The sequence below is a fragment of the Peromyscus leucopus genome, chromosome 12, assembly GCF_004664715.2.
Source record: "Peromyscus leucopus breed LL Stock chromosome 12, UCI_PerLeu_2.1, whole genome shotgun sequence".
Classification (NCBI taxonomy): domain Eukaryota; kingdom Metazoa; phylum Chordata; class Mammalia; order Rodentia; family Cricetidae; genus Peromyscus; species Peromyscus leucopus.
Genome location: NC_051073.1, coordinates 82,184,908 through 82,199,739, shown reverse-complemented (window position 1 = coordinate 82,199,739; position 14,832 = coordinate 82,184,908). Strand labels below are relative to the sequence as shown.

Here is a 14,832-nt window from a genome sequence, read left to right as displayed (position 1 = left end):
TGGAATTCATTCAGACATTTATTTGTGTTTTCTTCAATTTTATTGAACATATTTATAAACATTTTTTGAATTTTTTTATAGAATTTAATATAATTAACTTTCACTGGTGACAATATTTATGTTTCTTCCATTTTGTAGTGAGATTTGTACATCTGAAGTATGATAATTGGTTGATATTTAAACAGTTTTAAGTCACTTTTATTCCTTCAGAAAAATGTTTATAATGTTCAAGAGGGACTAGGTTACAGTAGAGTTGATGTACATTTTTCTTCAGTAGGACTAACTTTCAGGAACCTGGGATCAATCCTTAGTACTCCCCTGAGAACAAGATACTCTCTGCAACAAGAGCTTCTTTCATAGTGGGAAAACTCACTATGAAAGAAACTACAATAATAGTCAGATATTAACAATCATCTCTTAAGTGCCAATCACTTTAGAAAGTAACAGAGAAGTGATGGTAATGTATTTTCTAGTGAAAAGGAAAAATGAAATAGAGTAAGACTAATTAATATTGTGTTGGTAGAAAGTTGAGGAGGGAATAAAAATAAAATGACTGGCAGGTACAAAAAGGTAAGAAGGAATGAAGAAGTTTAGGCTGAAAATAGATTGAAAAGAGGGAAGAAAAAATGGTAACTTTGACCAGCACCATTTGTTGAAGATGTTTCTTTCTTTCCAGTGTGTACTTTTTGCTTCTTTATCAAAGATTATGAGTCCATGCATATGTGACATTATCAGGTCTTCAATTCTATTCCAATGATTAACATGTCTGTTTTTATGCCAATACCAATCTGGTTTTATTACTACAGTTCTGTAATACAACTTGAAATCTGGGAAAGTGATACCTCAATGATTCTTTCATTATTCAGGATTGTTTTAGTTATACTGAGTTTTTTTTTTTTTTTGTTTCTCCAAATGAAGTTTAAGATTATTGTTCAATTTCAGTGAAGAATTGCATTGGAATTTTGGTGGAGAGTGTGTTAAATCTGTAGATTGCTTTTGGTAAAATGACTATTTTAACAATATTACTCTTACTACTTCATGAACATGGGAGGTGTTTTCATCTTTGGTATCTTCTTGAATTTCTTTTTTCAAAGTTTTCAAGTTTTTATTATATAAATACTTCACTCCCTTGATTCAAGTTATTTCAAGACATATAATTTTATTTTTTGAAAATATTGTGAAAGGTGTTGTTTTTCTGATTCCTTTCTCAGTGTATTTGTCATTTGTGTATAGGAAAGTTACTGAGTTTTGTGTGTTAATTTTGTATCCTGCAACTTTGCTGTAAGTGTTTATCAACTGTAGAAGTTTGCTGGTAGAGTCTTTAGGGTCTTTCACATATAAAATCACATAATGCAAATAAGGATACTTTGACTTCTTCCTTTCTTATGTATATCCTCTTGATCTCCTTAATTTGTCTTATTGCTTTAGCTAAGACATCAAGTATGGGCCAAACAGTAATCCCAGCACTCAGGAGGCAGAGGCAGGTGGATCTCTGTGAGTTCAAGGCCAGCCTGGTCTACAGAGCAAGTTCCAGGACAGGCACCAAAACAACACAGAGAAACTGTAAGGATTATGTTCTTATTGCATCACCAGCCTGCAATGGTGTCCCAGCCTAAAAAGCAGGCGTGCCCTCTCTGTGCCCTCTCTTTCCGCACTCTCTCCCCTTCCGTGTTCTCTCCTCTCTCCTCTCTTTCTCTCTCTCTTCTCTCTTCTCTCTTCTCTCTTCTCTCTTCTCTCTTCTCTCTTCTCTCTTCTCTCTTCTCTCTCTCTCTCTCTCTCTCTCTCTCTCTCTCTCTCTCTCTCTCTCCCTTTCCCTCTTTCTCCCAATAAAGAAAGGTAACCGCCGGGCAGTGGTGGCACACGCCTTTAATCCCAGCACTCGGGAGGCAGAGGCAGGCGGATCTCTGTGAGTTCGAGGCCAGCCTGGGCTACCAAGTGAGCTCCAGGAAAGGCGCAAAGCTACACAGAGAAACCCTGTCTCGAAAAAAAAAAAAAAAAAAGTAACCATGGCTCGTGATTCTTTTGCCACCGCAATATCCATTGACATGGCTGCCATGGGCTGCGGCCAGCCACAAGCACCACCACTCAACCAACATCTAGTGCTGTGACTCAGATAGATCAATGAGGACGTGCTGCCACTTGCCACCTCTTCCCCCATCCAGCAAGACCACAAGACCGTGAGTGAGCTCACCTCCGCTGGACTCCCACACAGTTACCGCTACTGCTACCACCATGATTCTTCACCACAGTGAATCTGCCGTTCAGCTGTAGTCTGAGCTATATTCTTTACGACGGACACCCCGGGGGTTGTCTTTGGACTGTGCTGGCAACGTCAGACATATTTTCGCTCCTGACGAGGGGATCAATGCTGTCTTGTGTCCACTGTGGACCACCTGCAGCACAACTGCAGCCCTTAGCATCCCTTGACAAAGAGGATGGCTAACTTGAGCTGATTTATAGATCTTTCTTCACTCCTTGGGGATGCCCGAGAATGGAATACGATCCCGGTTTGGTATTTTAATTTTTTATCTTTCTCTCGGCTACAGTCATGGGACAAAGGGGCAGATACATTTACCACTTACATTGGCAGATACCAGTAAATCTGGCTACAAAACAGCTTTGCGGGAACTTCTGCCAGCGAATGGGCAAAAGTCATGGGACAAAGGGGCGGGTACCTGTAAATCTGGCTGCATAACAGCTTCGTGGAAACTTCTGCCAGCGAACAGGCAAATAAAAGAGTTACTTTATCCCCAAGCTTTCTGCTAAAATGCTAAACCCTTCTCCCTCCCTATTTCTGCCTCTGCCATGTGCAACCTTTTCTGTCTGACTTCCGCCAGCAGTGGGCAGGCTCAAATGGATGGGCTTGGGCGGTTTCTACTGACTCTAGCCCTAACTCACCTTAACTCTACCCACTCGTTCTCAAACTGCCTTGAGAGAGACACACAGGTCTGGTAGCAGCTAAAATCCATACAAACAATAGTCAGGATGGCTCTTAAGCCAAAAATCAGCTTATAGCCTCAGACAAGTCTTACAAAAGGGTTGGTTTATAGTATGCCTCCTGGCAGATCTTCCAAAAGCTGTCCTTAAGCCAACAATCATCAGAAGAAAAAAAATCAGGACACGGAATAAAATCCAGCTCTTGTTCTCCAGATCTCCCCAACTAAACTTAAGCATCTGGAGAGCAAGGCTCCTGACCTCACAGGGGAAAGAGTCATCTGTGGCATTTAAGGTGTGCCAGGGAAGAGATAAAAGCCGGAAAACAAAATTGGCAAGTACTGAGTCCCAAAGCTGTTGGGTCCCTGTTTTAAATAATGAAAAAGGCCACAGGCTGGCGAGTGCCCTGCCCAGCCATCAACAGCCTTGTTAAAAGTGCCACCTATAAAGACAACCAGTGAGCTGACTGCCCCCAGGCGCCAAGACACATGGGTACATCAAGCTAAGACCTCCAGCAGACCTAGGCTTGGCTACAGACATGACAGGGAACCCAGAATGCAGCAGAGAAGTGATCTGTTTCTTTCCTTCTGGACACCAGAGCCACTGACTTGGTCCTGGGAGTTTGGGGATGTCGACTCTCCTTTCTCTATCATCAGTTACAGAGGACAGCCTTACCCACCTCACCAGATTTAATTGCACTTTCAGAGTTACTTAATGAAAAAAGATTTCCACCTAAAATAAGAGCTCATTGCTTCATTCCAGACCTACTGCCTGTGTTTCTCATGTGCATACAGACAGGGCCCTGATCTTTGCCTTGTCCCTAAAAAAAGTAAGTTCTCATGCACCACAAGCTTTTCTCTTCCCAGTTGCCTGTTCTAACTCACTGTTCAGCTAATGGTACAGGATCACCCCCAGTTTCCTGTTCTAACTCACTGTTCAGCTAATGGTACAGGACCACCATAGAACCGGAATCTAGAGATCATCAAGTAAGAAACTGTAACAACTAAAAGGTATTTACACCCCCAGACCCAAAAGTGTCTGGGTATTACAAAAAAGACTTTAGTGTAAACATCTATTACTGTGAGATGCTTCTAACAATTGATCACCTGTTTCCTGGATGCCAAACTAGTAAAGAAAACAGGTGCTTTAAAATAATCTGTCTCCGATAAAGCTTAACATGTTTCAAAATTCATCTGGACAGGCCAGGTCTACCTCAGATAAATGCCAACATAAAATAATAATGATTCTTTTCTCTCTAAGCTTTTTTCTTTGTCACCAACATCTTGTCAGAAGAGCCCCCACCACAGCCAAAAAGGGATACATGTCTCCAGAGCAAACAGATGGCAGACAGCATCCCACAACACCTGTCTACCTCAGAAAACTCCCCTTCTCCATTCCTCCAAGAGCCAACTGATGTCCTATAGTCAGGTGGAAGCAGCCTTTGAGAGAAACGACACCCCTATTCCCATCTAACTGCTTTTTTTACACTAATCAAAAGTCTGATAGGATGGGGAAGGAGGAGCTCCACCCAACCTCTTCACCTTTTAACACCCCCATATTTACAGTTAAAAAGTCTAATGGAACCTATTGCCTGGTTCAAGACCTCTGGTTCATTAAATCTGCAGTGGTCCCCCTCCATCCTGTAGTGCCTAACCCTTATACTCTCCTGTCCACTGTCCCTTCAGGAACCTCTCACTTCTCAGTTCTAGATCTCAAAGATGCCTTCTTTTCTATCCCTCTCAGTCCTCAGTCTCAAAATATCTTTGCTTTCACCTGGACTGACCCTGACACTCACCTGTCCACACAGCTGACCTGGACTGTTCTGCCACAGGGATTCAGGGACAGTCCACACCTATTTGGTCAAGTTCTGTCCTCTGACCTGCTTTCTCTGTCTCTCCCTGGCTCTGAACTAATGCAGTATGTAGATGATATTTTACTCTGTAGCCTGTCCTTACAAGTTAGCCAAACTAACACTTCTGCTCTCGTAAATTTCTTATCCAGCCGAGGTTACAGGGTGTCCTCTTCTAAAGTTCAGCTGTCCACTGACCAGGTCACCTATTTGGGTCTAACTATTACTCCAACCCACAAGGCTATTACTGTAGACAGAAAGCATCTAATCCAGTCTCTTACAGTCCCTTCTACTAAACAGGAAATTCTGTTTTTCCTAGGAATAGCTGGCTTCCTATGGTCTTGGGTTCCATCTTTTTCTCTGCTTGCTCACCACATAAGCCCCTCCTCCATCCTGTCACTAAACCTTTCCAGAAGCTCCAACAGGCTCTTCTCCAGGCCCCAGCACTTCATCTCCCAGACCTAACCCATCCCTCCTCCCTCTATGCAGCAGAGAAGGAGGGATTTGCCCTGGGAACTCTAGGGCATCAGCTGGGACCCTCCTTTCCACCTGTAGCTTATCTGTCAAAGACATTAGACCTTACCAGTCAGGGCTGGGCACCTTGCATCCATGCCTTAGCAGCTGCTGACCTCCTTATTCAGGAATCAAAGAAGCCAAGATTTGGGTCACCTATCACTGGCTTCTCTCACCATAACCTGTCCCATCTCTTATAAAGGCTTACAAACTTTACCTCCTTCCTGGGTTCTTTCTCTCCAGGTGACATTACTAGAGAATGCCACACTTATTTTCTGGACCTGTCCACCTCTTAATATTTCAAGCCTCCTCCCTCAATCTAATGCTGATTACTCTCCTTCTCATTCCTGCACTGAAACCTTAGAGAAATTGTTACCTCACCCTTCACACATACAGGAGAGCACATTGCCTCAGGCTATTTATACCTGCTACACAGATGGCAGCTCCTTTTTATATGAAGGGACCCATAAAGTAGGCTATGCCATAGTGTCAGATACTGAGATAACAGAAGCACAGGTATTACCCACACACACCACTAACCAACAGGCTGAGCTGATAGCTCTCACCCGTGCCTTCCAATTGGCACAGGGACAATCTCTAAATGTTTACACAGACTCCAAATATGCTTTTCATATCTTCCTGTCCCATGCTGCCATTTGGAGAGAGTGTGGCCTCCTCACAGCAAAAGGGGGATCCATATCTAACTCAGGCCAAATAATGGCCATCCTGGAGGCTTCCCACCTCCCCAAGGCTATAGAAATTGTCCACTGCTGGTCTCATCAGACCAATAGCTCTATCATCTCTAAGGGAAACAACTGGGCTGACCAGGCAGCCAGGACAGCGGCCCTCCAGGGCCAAGTCTCACCTCACCCACCACAGGGAATCCATACAGTACAGCTTACACCCTCACAGGGAACCCCTGACACTAGGCAAATTCTTTCCTGTCTACACCAGCTCTTTCATCCTAATAATCTTGCTCTGTCTCAATTTGTAAAAGCTCACCTGCAGCCCACCTCTGAGGACTTAAAGTTCTTAAAAACTATTACTGCCTCTTGGGAGATCTACCAAAAAAACAGATCCCAATACCAAGTACAGGAGTCAGCCTTTTCCCACCCACCAGGCTAGAGGTTTCCTTCCAGGGACTGACTGGCAACTCGATTTTACCCATATACCCACTGTTAGGAAAGTTAAATATCTCCTCATGATGGTGGACTTATTTTCAAATTGGGTGGAGGCATACCCAGTTTCTAATAAGCAGGCTCAGACAGTTGCAGATCTCCTTCTCTGAGTAATTATTCCTCTGTTTGGGGTTCCTGCTTCCCTTCAGTCTGACAATGGTCCAGAGTTCACCTCCCATGTTTCCCAGACACTAGCTAAGGCTCTTAACATTCCTTGGCATTTTCATATCCCATACCGTCCTCAATCCTCAGGAAAGGTGGAGTGTACCAACCGGTCTTTAAAATCTATTCTTACTAAGATGTCACAGGAACTTCATCTCAACTGGGTAAGATTATTGCCTCTAGCTCTCCTCGGGTTCAGGACTCTTCCTAAAAAGCCTCTTTCAATTTCTCCATTTGAACTAATGTATGGAAGGCCAGTTCTAACACCACATCTTCTATCCAACCCTTCAACCATTCCAGAGAGCCTATTAACCCCCCTGCTGTGTCACCTAAGGTCTATCCTGTGGAACTTCACAGAACATTCCTTACCTCAACCATGTGATAGTCCTTGCCCACCCCCAATCCACATGGGGGATCAGGTTCTTCTTCCCCCTCCAGGCCAACGCCCTTCACCCCTTCCCCCTAAGTGGCAAGGACCCCTCAAGGTAATTCTTGTGACTCCTATAGCTGCTAAACTCAAGGGCTTTCCTCACTGGGTCCACCTGTCTCATCTAAAACTTTTTATCTCACCTCCATCCCAGAAAAATCTCTCTTCATATACAGTGACAAGAACAGGCCTTGTTCTCTCAAGCTCCAGAGGACATCAGGATCTACTGCCTTGTCACCAATTCCAGAGGAATAAGGTATCACCCCTTCCTTTCCCAACTAGGGCCACACAGAGCTGGAGGCAAAAGTACCATCAGAAATATCCAGGTGGTAAAGAAAAAATAAAATGTAACAGTCTATCATTGTTAAATGCTCAAACAACTGATCACCTGTGCTTCCTGAATGCTAAACTAATGAAGGAAACAGGTGCCTTGATTAAACTACCTCTAATAAAGCTTGCCTTGGGTAAAAAAAAAAAAAAAAAAAAAAAAAAAAAAAAAAAAAAAAAAAAAGATTAAGCAGAGTACTAAAACATCATAATAATCACTAATTCTCTCACAGCCACTTATTAACATGCCTCCATCTGGACAGGCTGGATCTACCTCAGATAAATGTCAACTCCAAAAAACAAAATAATAATGATTCTTTTCTCTCTAAGCTTTTTCTATGTCACCAGTATCTTGTCAGACAAAAGGTTCCCAGCCACACCATGAAGGATGGACAGCTGGAGAACAAGGTATGACAGAACTTCATCCCAGGACCCCCACCATCATCTCAGGACTTCAGAAGCTACCCTCCCCATTTCCCCAAGAGCCAACCGACGCCCTCCATTCAGCCGCAAGCAGTCTTTGAGAGAAACGATGCCCCATACCCACTCATCCACCATTTTTTTATTTAAAAAAAAAACAAAAAAAAAACAAGGGTCTGGGATATGGATTCACAACACGCCCCCACAGTTGGGCATGGTCGCACATGCCCAGCGGGACCTAGTCACTTCTGCCTATTCATTTCCGGGTCAAAATGTCTCGCGTGACCACGACCCTGTGGCTTTGCGTGGTTGTGTAAAGTGCACAACACAACCATGTGATCTACACACATGCCTGGAATAGGCACATGGGCCTGTGTGCACAGGCACAGCCCAGCCTTTATAAGCCGGCGCCATGATTCCCAGCCCCACTTCACTCACGTGTCTTTCCACAGGCCTGTGCACATCTGTCTCTTTCTCCCTTTTATCTTAATAAAACTCTTGTTAGTGGATTCTGTCATGTTTCGTGTCCTCTCAGGGTAAGAGTGCCGCAAATTAACCAACAGAAACCCTGTCTCTGAAAAAACAAAAAACAAACAAACAAATAAATAAGAATGGTATTTATTTTAAAAAAAAGACTTCAAGTGATATATTGGATATGGAAAGAATGGACAACCTTGTCACATTCTAATTTCACTGGAAATGATTTGAGTTTTTCTCTGTCATGTGAACTGTGTGCTGCTATAAATTGGCTTTATTATGTTATGGTATGTCCCTTGTATTCCTAATCTCTCCAGGGTTTTACCATGAAAGAGTAGTGGGGTTTTTTTTTTTTTTTTTTTGAGTAGTGGGTTTTATCAAAGGCCTTTTCTGTATCCTGTGGGTTTTGTCTTTTAATCTGCTTATGTAGTGGATTACATTTATTGATTTACAAATATTGAGCCATCCCTGCATCTTAGGGATGAAGCATACCTTATCATGGTTGGGTAATTTTGATTCATTCTTGAACTTGGTTTGCAAGTATTTTATCAAGAATTTTTACATCTCTGTTCATCAGGAATATGAGCCTATAATCTTTTTTAATTGTTGAGTCTTTGTATAATTTTTGGTATATGGGCAATACTGGCTTCATTAAAATAATAAAGAAATGTTCCTTCAGGTTCTGTTTTACAGAATAATTTGAAGAGTTAGTGATATTACTTTTTTTTTTTGAAGGTCTGGTAGAATTTTGTGCTGGTAGAATTTTGTCCAACTATCCCTGGACTTCTTTAGTTAGAAGATTTTAATTACTGCTTCTCCTTCACTAGAGGCCATAGATCTGTATGAATTGTTTATTTCATCTTGAATTGACTTTGGTAGGTTGTATTTATAAAGAATCTTATCCATTTCTTTTAGTTTTTATAGTTTGGTGGAACATATTTTTTTCAGAGTTTTAGACTTTTAATTTGTCCTAAAGTCACTGAAGTAAAAAGCATGATAAACATTCTTTTATAACCCCCAATGCAAAGCAAAAAACGTAGGGGAAAAAAATCTCTTGAAATGTCCTTAAAAGGCACTGTCATTTAACAGGTAACAGTGTAAAACCCCAGAGTCCTTTCTTTAAATGAATTGGGAAAGATTGGGCTGGAAGGAACTATTCAAACTTCCAGTGACCTTTCCTTGTGGCTTGAAGTCTCCCCCTCCTCCTCCTCTGCTACCTCAGAAGCCTCCTGGACCTCCAAAGCCTCCATGTCCTCTGCTGTCAAATCCACCTCTTCCTCCTCTGCCACCCCCTGAAACCTCCTCTGCCTCCACCTCGGCCACCAAAGCCACCTTCACCCTTGGGTTTGGCCCAGTCCAGGGTAGCTTTGTTCCTGTCATTTCTCCATCTTCCATGGCCTCCTTGGGGGCTTTGGCATCTCCCTCACTATTGAAGTCTACAAAACCAAACCCTTTAGAGGAACCAGTTTCCCGATCAGTGACTATTCTTGCATGAACAGAGCCCTCAAATGATTCTTTTAATGTCTCTTCAGTGGTATCCTCAGACAGACCTTTGACAAACAGTGTTTTGGAAGGCTGACTTCTTGCATTAGGTGATCCCCTGGATCCTTGTAACTCCAGCCTGATTGTTTGGCCCTCAATTTCCATTTTATTACAGGAGTTTAAAGCTTCTTTAGCATCTTCAAAATGAAGCATTCCATAAATGCAAACCCTTTGGATTTGCCAGGTAGGTTCTGGGGCGCTTTAATAAAAGTTGCTTTCTCAAATACTTCCTGAAGAGTTTTTCTGTTATACTGTAAGAAAGGTTACCAGGGTTTTTGATTCACTACTCCAAACGCTATTCTTTCCAGCCTTTGTCCTTTCTTCCCAGTGATTGCCAACCAATTTCTGTCCCCTGCTCTCCTTCAAAGATTTTCTCTGCATCAGCTTCAGATTTAAATTCAATATAAGCAATCCCTTTACTCTTCCCATCCTGGCTAACCAATCTGATCTTCAAGGTATCTTCAACCACTTCTTTTAATTTAAAGAAAGGTTTTTTGCTAAAGTGTTCTTGCAGCTTGAACTTTCTTATTATCTCTTTCTTTTGGTTTTTCTAGTTTAATTTCATTGCCAAACACTTTCAAACCAATGAGCTCCACAGCCTTTTCTAGGTCTTCAGGAGACTCACAGTGGTGGAACAGATTTTTAAATCTGAATTTCCTTGGTATCTGTTGTAATGTCTTCTATTGCCTAGATGTTCATCAACTGCTGTGGGATATTTTGTATGTCAAATGTGTTACTCTGAATGGTTAATAAATAAAACACTGGTAGGAGGAAGTATAGGCAGGACAAGGAAGAGGAGTACTCTGGGAGGCAGAAGACTGAGGCAGAGAGAAGATGTGAGCTGCCGCCATGACAAGCAAGACGTAAGGTACCGGTAAGCCACAAGCCACGTGGCAAATTATAGACTAATAAAAATGGGTTAACTTAAGATATAAGAACAGAAAACAAAAGGCCTGCTATGGCCATACAGTTTATAAGTAATATAAGCGTCTATGTGTTTATTTTATAAGTGGGCTGCTTGGTGGACCTAGAGAAAAAACTCTCTAGCTACAATCAACTGATGAATGGATAATGAAAATGTGGTACATTTTTACAATTAAATATTATTCATCTGTTAAGAAAATTCTGAAATATGTAGGTAAATGAATGGAGCTTGAAACCTTAATCCTGAGTAGGGTAATCCAGACCTAGAAAGACAAATATTGCATGTTTTCTTTTATATGTAAATGTTATCTCCTATACTTTTGATATGTGTGTTTCATTTATAATAAGCATAGCTTGTAAGGTACAGGGGGAGGAGGAAGGGAGCCTTCTAAGAAAGGAGAAATAGAACGCAGTGTTATAAATAGATACAGGAGAAACTATAATGGGAGGATTAAATTCAGAGGAGAATGAGAGGACAAGGTAAAGGAGGGAATATGGGGAAGGATAACTGACACTAAGGACTTCAGAAAATTTACTAAGAAACTTCCAAAATGTATACATATGTGAAAGCAATTTAAATCAAGTCACCATAAAATAGGGAGAGAATGCCTCCAACATACATCATATTCTGCCAATTGGTTGCATCTTGTTGAGTCATTAGCCAAAAGGGTTCTATCTATACCACACCCAAACCTTATAGGCTACTGATTAGTCTCCAATGGGGCCTGATGTTAAGTTTCTATAGCTGAAGATGTCACTTAGTTATCTCATCAAAGATAGAAAAAATCAAGCTCATGCCCAACTAGAAGCTTTACCTCTGCTCACTCGTGGTGCTGGAAGGTGCTTATGTTTGCTACAAAAAGGGAAAAGTAAGTATCAATTTCACCCAGACACTGATTCTGAGTTACAATAGTGACCTACCTTCAAGATGTACTAGTGCAAAAGTAACACAACTTTTATGGGAGCAACGAAGCTTTTTGATGGAATCTAAGATGGAACAAGATGGGACCCACACCTGACGCTGTTAAAGTGGCCAAGAACCTGAGACTAGATAGGCCATGGGCCTAGGGGAAAGCCTACTACTGTTGTTCTGCTAAATGAACATATAATAAACATATAATAAAATGACTCCTAATGAAATATTGCTAAACCTATAGATTCTTGCATCACATAACTCTCATCAGAGAAGCCTCTTCTTGCAGTAGATGGTAATTACACAGAGACCCACAACTGGACAACATTCAGAGAGTGAAAGATTTTAAACTACTCAGTTCTCCCCTCAAGGCTCAGGGGTCTATATGGAAGAGAAGATAGAAAGATTATAAGGGCCAAAGGTAGTGGATGACTCCAAGGTAACAGTATCTTACACATACAACAGGGCTGAAGCACCCAAGCACTCATGAGAACTGTAACAGCACACACAGGTCTGTACAGTTTCAAACTAGACAAAATCCCAGCATTGAGAAAGGAAAGCAAGCACAAATTCCACTCCTAGCCAAATATCTTTTGCAGCTGATACTTGCTGGGGGAAGGAAAATCAGTTTTCCCCAATGAAGTGACACTGGATGGATCAACCACAGCCTAGTGTAAGTTTTATGCTTAATGTAGCTGGCCAACACAAAATGGACTCTAGTTTTTTGTGTGCTTCTTTGTTTACTTTTGATTTGTTTGCATTATTTGAATTTTGGTTTTTTTGTTTTGTTTTGTTTTGTTTTTTTTTGCTTGTTTAGATTTTTAAGGGAGATAGGGAAGAAGAGAAGAGGGAGGGGAGAGAGAATGAAGTTAGGTAGGTGGAGATATGGGGAGGATCTGAGATGAGTTGGGAGAGGGGAAAGAATAAAGAATATGACCAAAATATATTATATGAACATATTTTTAAAGCCAAGAAACATGAGAAAGCAATTTAAAAAATGATCAAAAAGGGTAGGAGATATCAGTGGTTAAGAACATTTCTTTTTCCAGAGGATTCCAGCCATATTCAGTGGTTTGTAGCCACCTGTATCACCAGCTCCAGGAAGACACGACATTTTTGGCTTCTAAAGGCATCTGTATTCACATACACATATACACATACACAGAATTAAAAATAATAAAAATTAACTTTCTAAAAATTATGTTCTTTAATATAAAAAAAGAAAGAGATTGGATTGTATAACAGCAGTCCTGTCTCAGAAGCCTGAGACACAGAGACTTTTCCCATCAGACCAGTGTATGGTTTTTGGAAGGTAAAAATTAACATTGTTTGTGTGTGTGTGTGTGTGTGTGTGTGTGTGTGTGTGTGTGTGTGTAGTAGTAGTAGTAGTAGTAGTAGTAGTAGTAGTAGTAGTAGTAATAGTAGTAGTGGTAGTAGTAGAAAATACATATATATATATATATATATATATATATAGAGAGAGAGAGAGAGAGAGAGAGAGAGAGATTGAAAGAGTAGAAAAAGAAATACAGGGCAAGAACACAAGCAAGACTCAACTGGCATGCCAAATTGACACTGGGCATTAAATAAAGGATAATTAGATGTGAAGGAGTGAGCTGGGTGAGTTGTTGGGCTTGAGAACTCAAGTCAGTTTTGAGGCCCTCGTTATTACTCCCAGCTCCCACAAGCCCATCTCCACCAGGGAATTTCTTTGTATTTTCAGGCCTAACCTTGCTTCTGAGCTTTCCTTTCAGAGATGGGGTTCCAGATGTAGTCTGTTTTGTGGGTGGTGCATAACAGGTGGAGTCTCGGATGCTTGGTGCAGCTGGGAGGTCCTTCAGGAGACCCATTGGGATTGTCACCCCTTTCCTCAGCTTGGTGCCTCCCATTGTTGGGTGCACTACTTAGAAATTGCTCATTGTGAATTTCCCTGTGAGCTCCAGAACCCCCAGGCTGTTAACTTGCTGAGTACTACATGGTTTTGATTCAGAGTTTCTGCCTCAGAATCTTGCAGGGTTCTGTTGGCCAAATTTCAGCATGTAGTCCCATGACTCTTGCTCTGAGAATCCCAACAGTGATGTCCACAGAGGGTTTAGGCTGCTAAGATGCTAATGCATTGGGGTATTTTGAAATATCACCTTAGAGCATCTCAGAGTGCCTAGCACTGAGAACAGAGCCTTTTCCTTAGGGGCCCTTCTTCCTATGCTGCTGCCATAGATGTGGCTGTTCCCTTGGCTTTTCAAAATGTCTGTTGATGAACATACAGTGCAGATTTTCCAAGCTTCTCTAGCTCCATATCAGTTACTGGCATTCCCTTTCATCGGAAGTGAAGGGCTCTCTAAACCAAGCCAATCCTTTTAGAATGGACTCTGGACTTTCCTCTCTTATAAAGTTCCCTATGTTACTTTGAGTAAGAAATACTCAGGTATCACCCACCTCTTCCCAAAGCTGTTATTTATCTTTGGGTTTATTCCTTGGAGACAATCTGCCACCTTCCCTCTCCTAACATCCATTTGTACTAAACACGTGCAGTGTTGTGTGTCACAGAAGCCCAGGGTGACACAAAGGAGAGAGCTTGTATCTTTGTGACTGAGGTGAGGTAGGAACTTAAAAAGAAGCCTTGAGAGTCATCTATAAAGTGTCTTGACACCCCACTGAGGATTCAGCGCTCTGCTAATGGCTATGGAGAGCTTCTGGGTTAGCATCAAAAGAGGAAATGACCATATTTGTCTGCAAAGGTGAAGAATGTATTGAGACAATATAGGGTAGGCGTAATTTACTCTAATTTCTATGGCAGTAGGCTTGGGCTTTGAAGATGGAGGAAAACATCAGTGTGGTAGAAGCAGTGGCTGTGGGCCACCGTGGTGATTTAGCACACGCAGGAGGATGTCGGGAGCCAGGGGGACCAAGTCCCACTGAACACCACACTAAGCAAATGTTCTGTCTCAGCTTAGACTGGTGTTACCAAAACACACTTGAATTACTTCATTTCTTTACTACTTAATTTATATTTGTTTAATCCTTGTTCTAAATGTTCCCTCTGCATTGGTAAGCTCCAAGGAGACAGAAACCATTTGTTCCATTTACTGTGAACAGCCCCAAATAAAGGCTGCTGTAAGATTTCAAATTAATTTTAACCCAAACTTAAACATTCATTTGAATACAT

General features: G+C 41.7%; 1 pseudogene; it reads right to left on the bottom strand.

The window, feature by feature from the left end:
- Positions 1 to 9,406: 9,406 nt before the first annotated feature.
- LOC114709457 lies at positions 9,407 to 13,555 on the bottom strand (annotated as a pseudogene).
- Between the last annotated feature and the right edge of the window lie 1,277 nt (positions 13,556 to 14,832).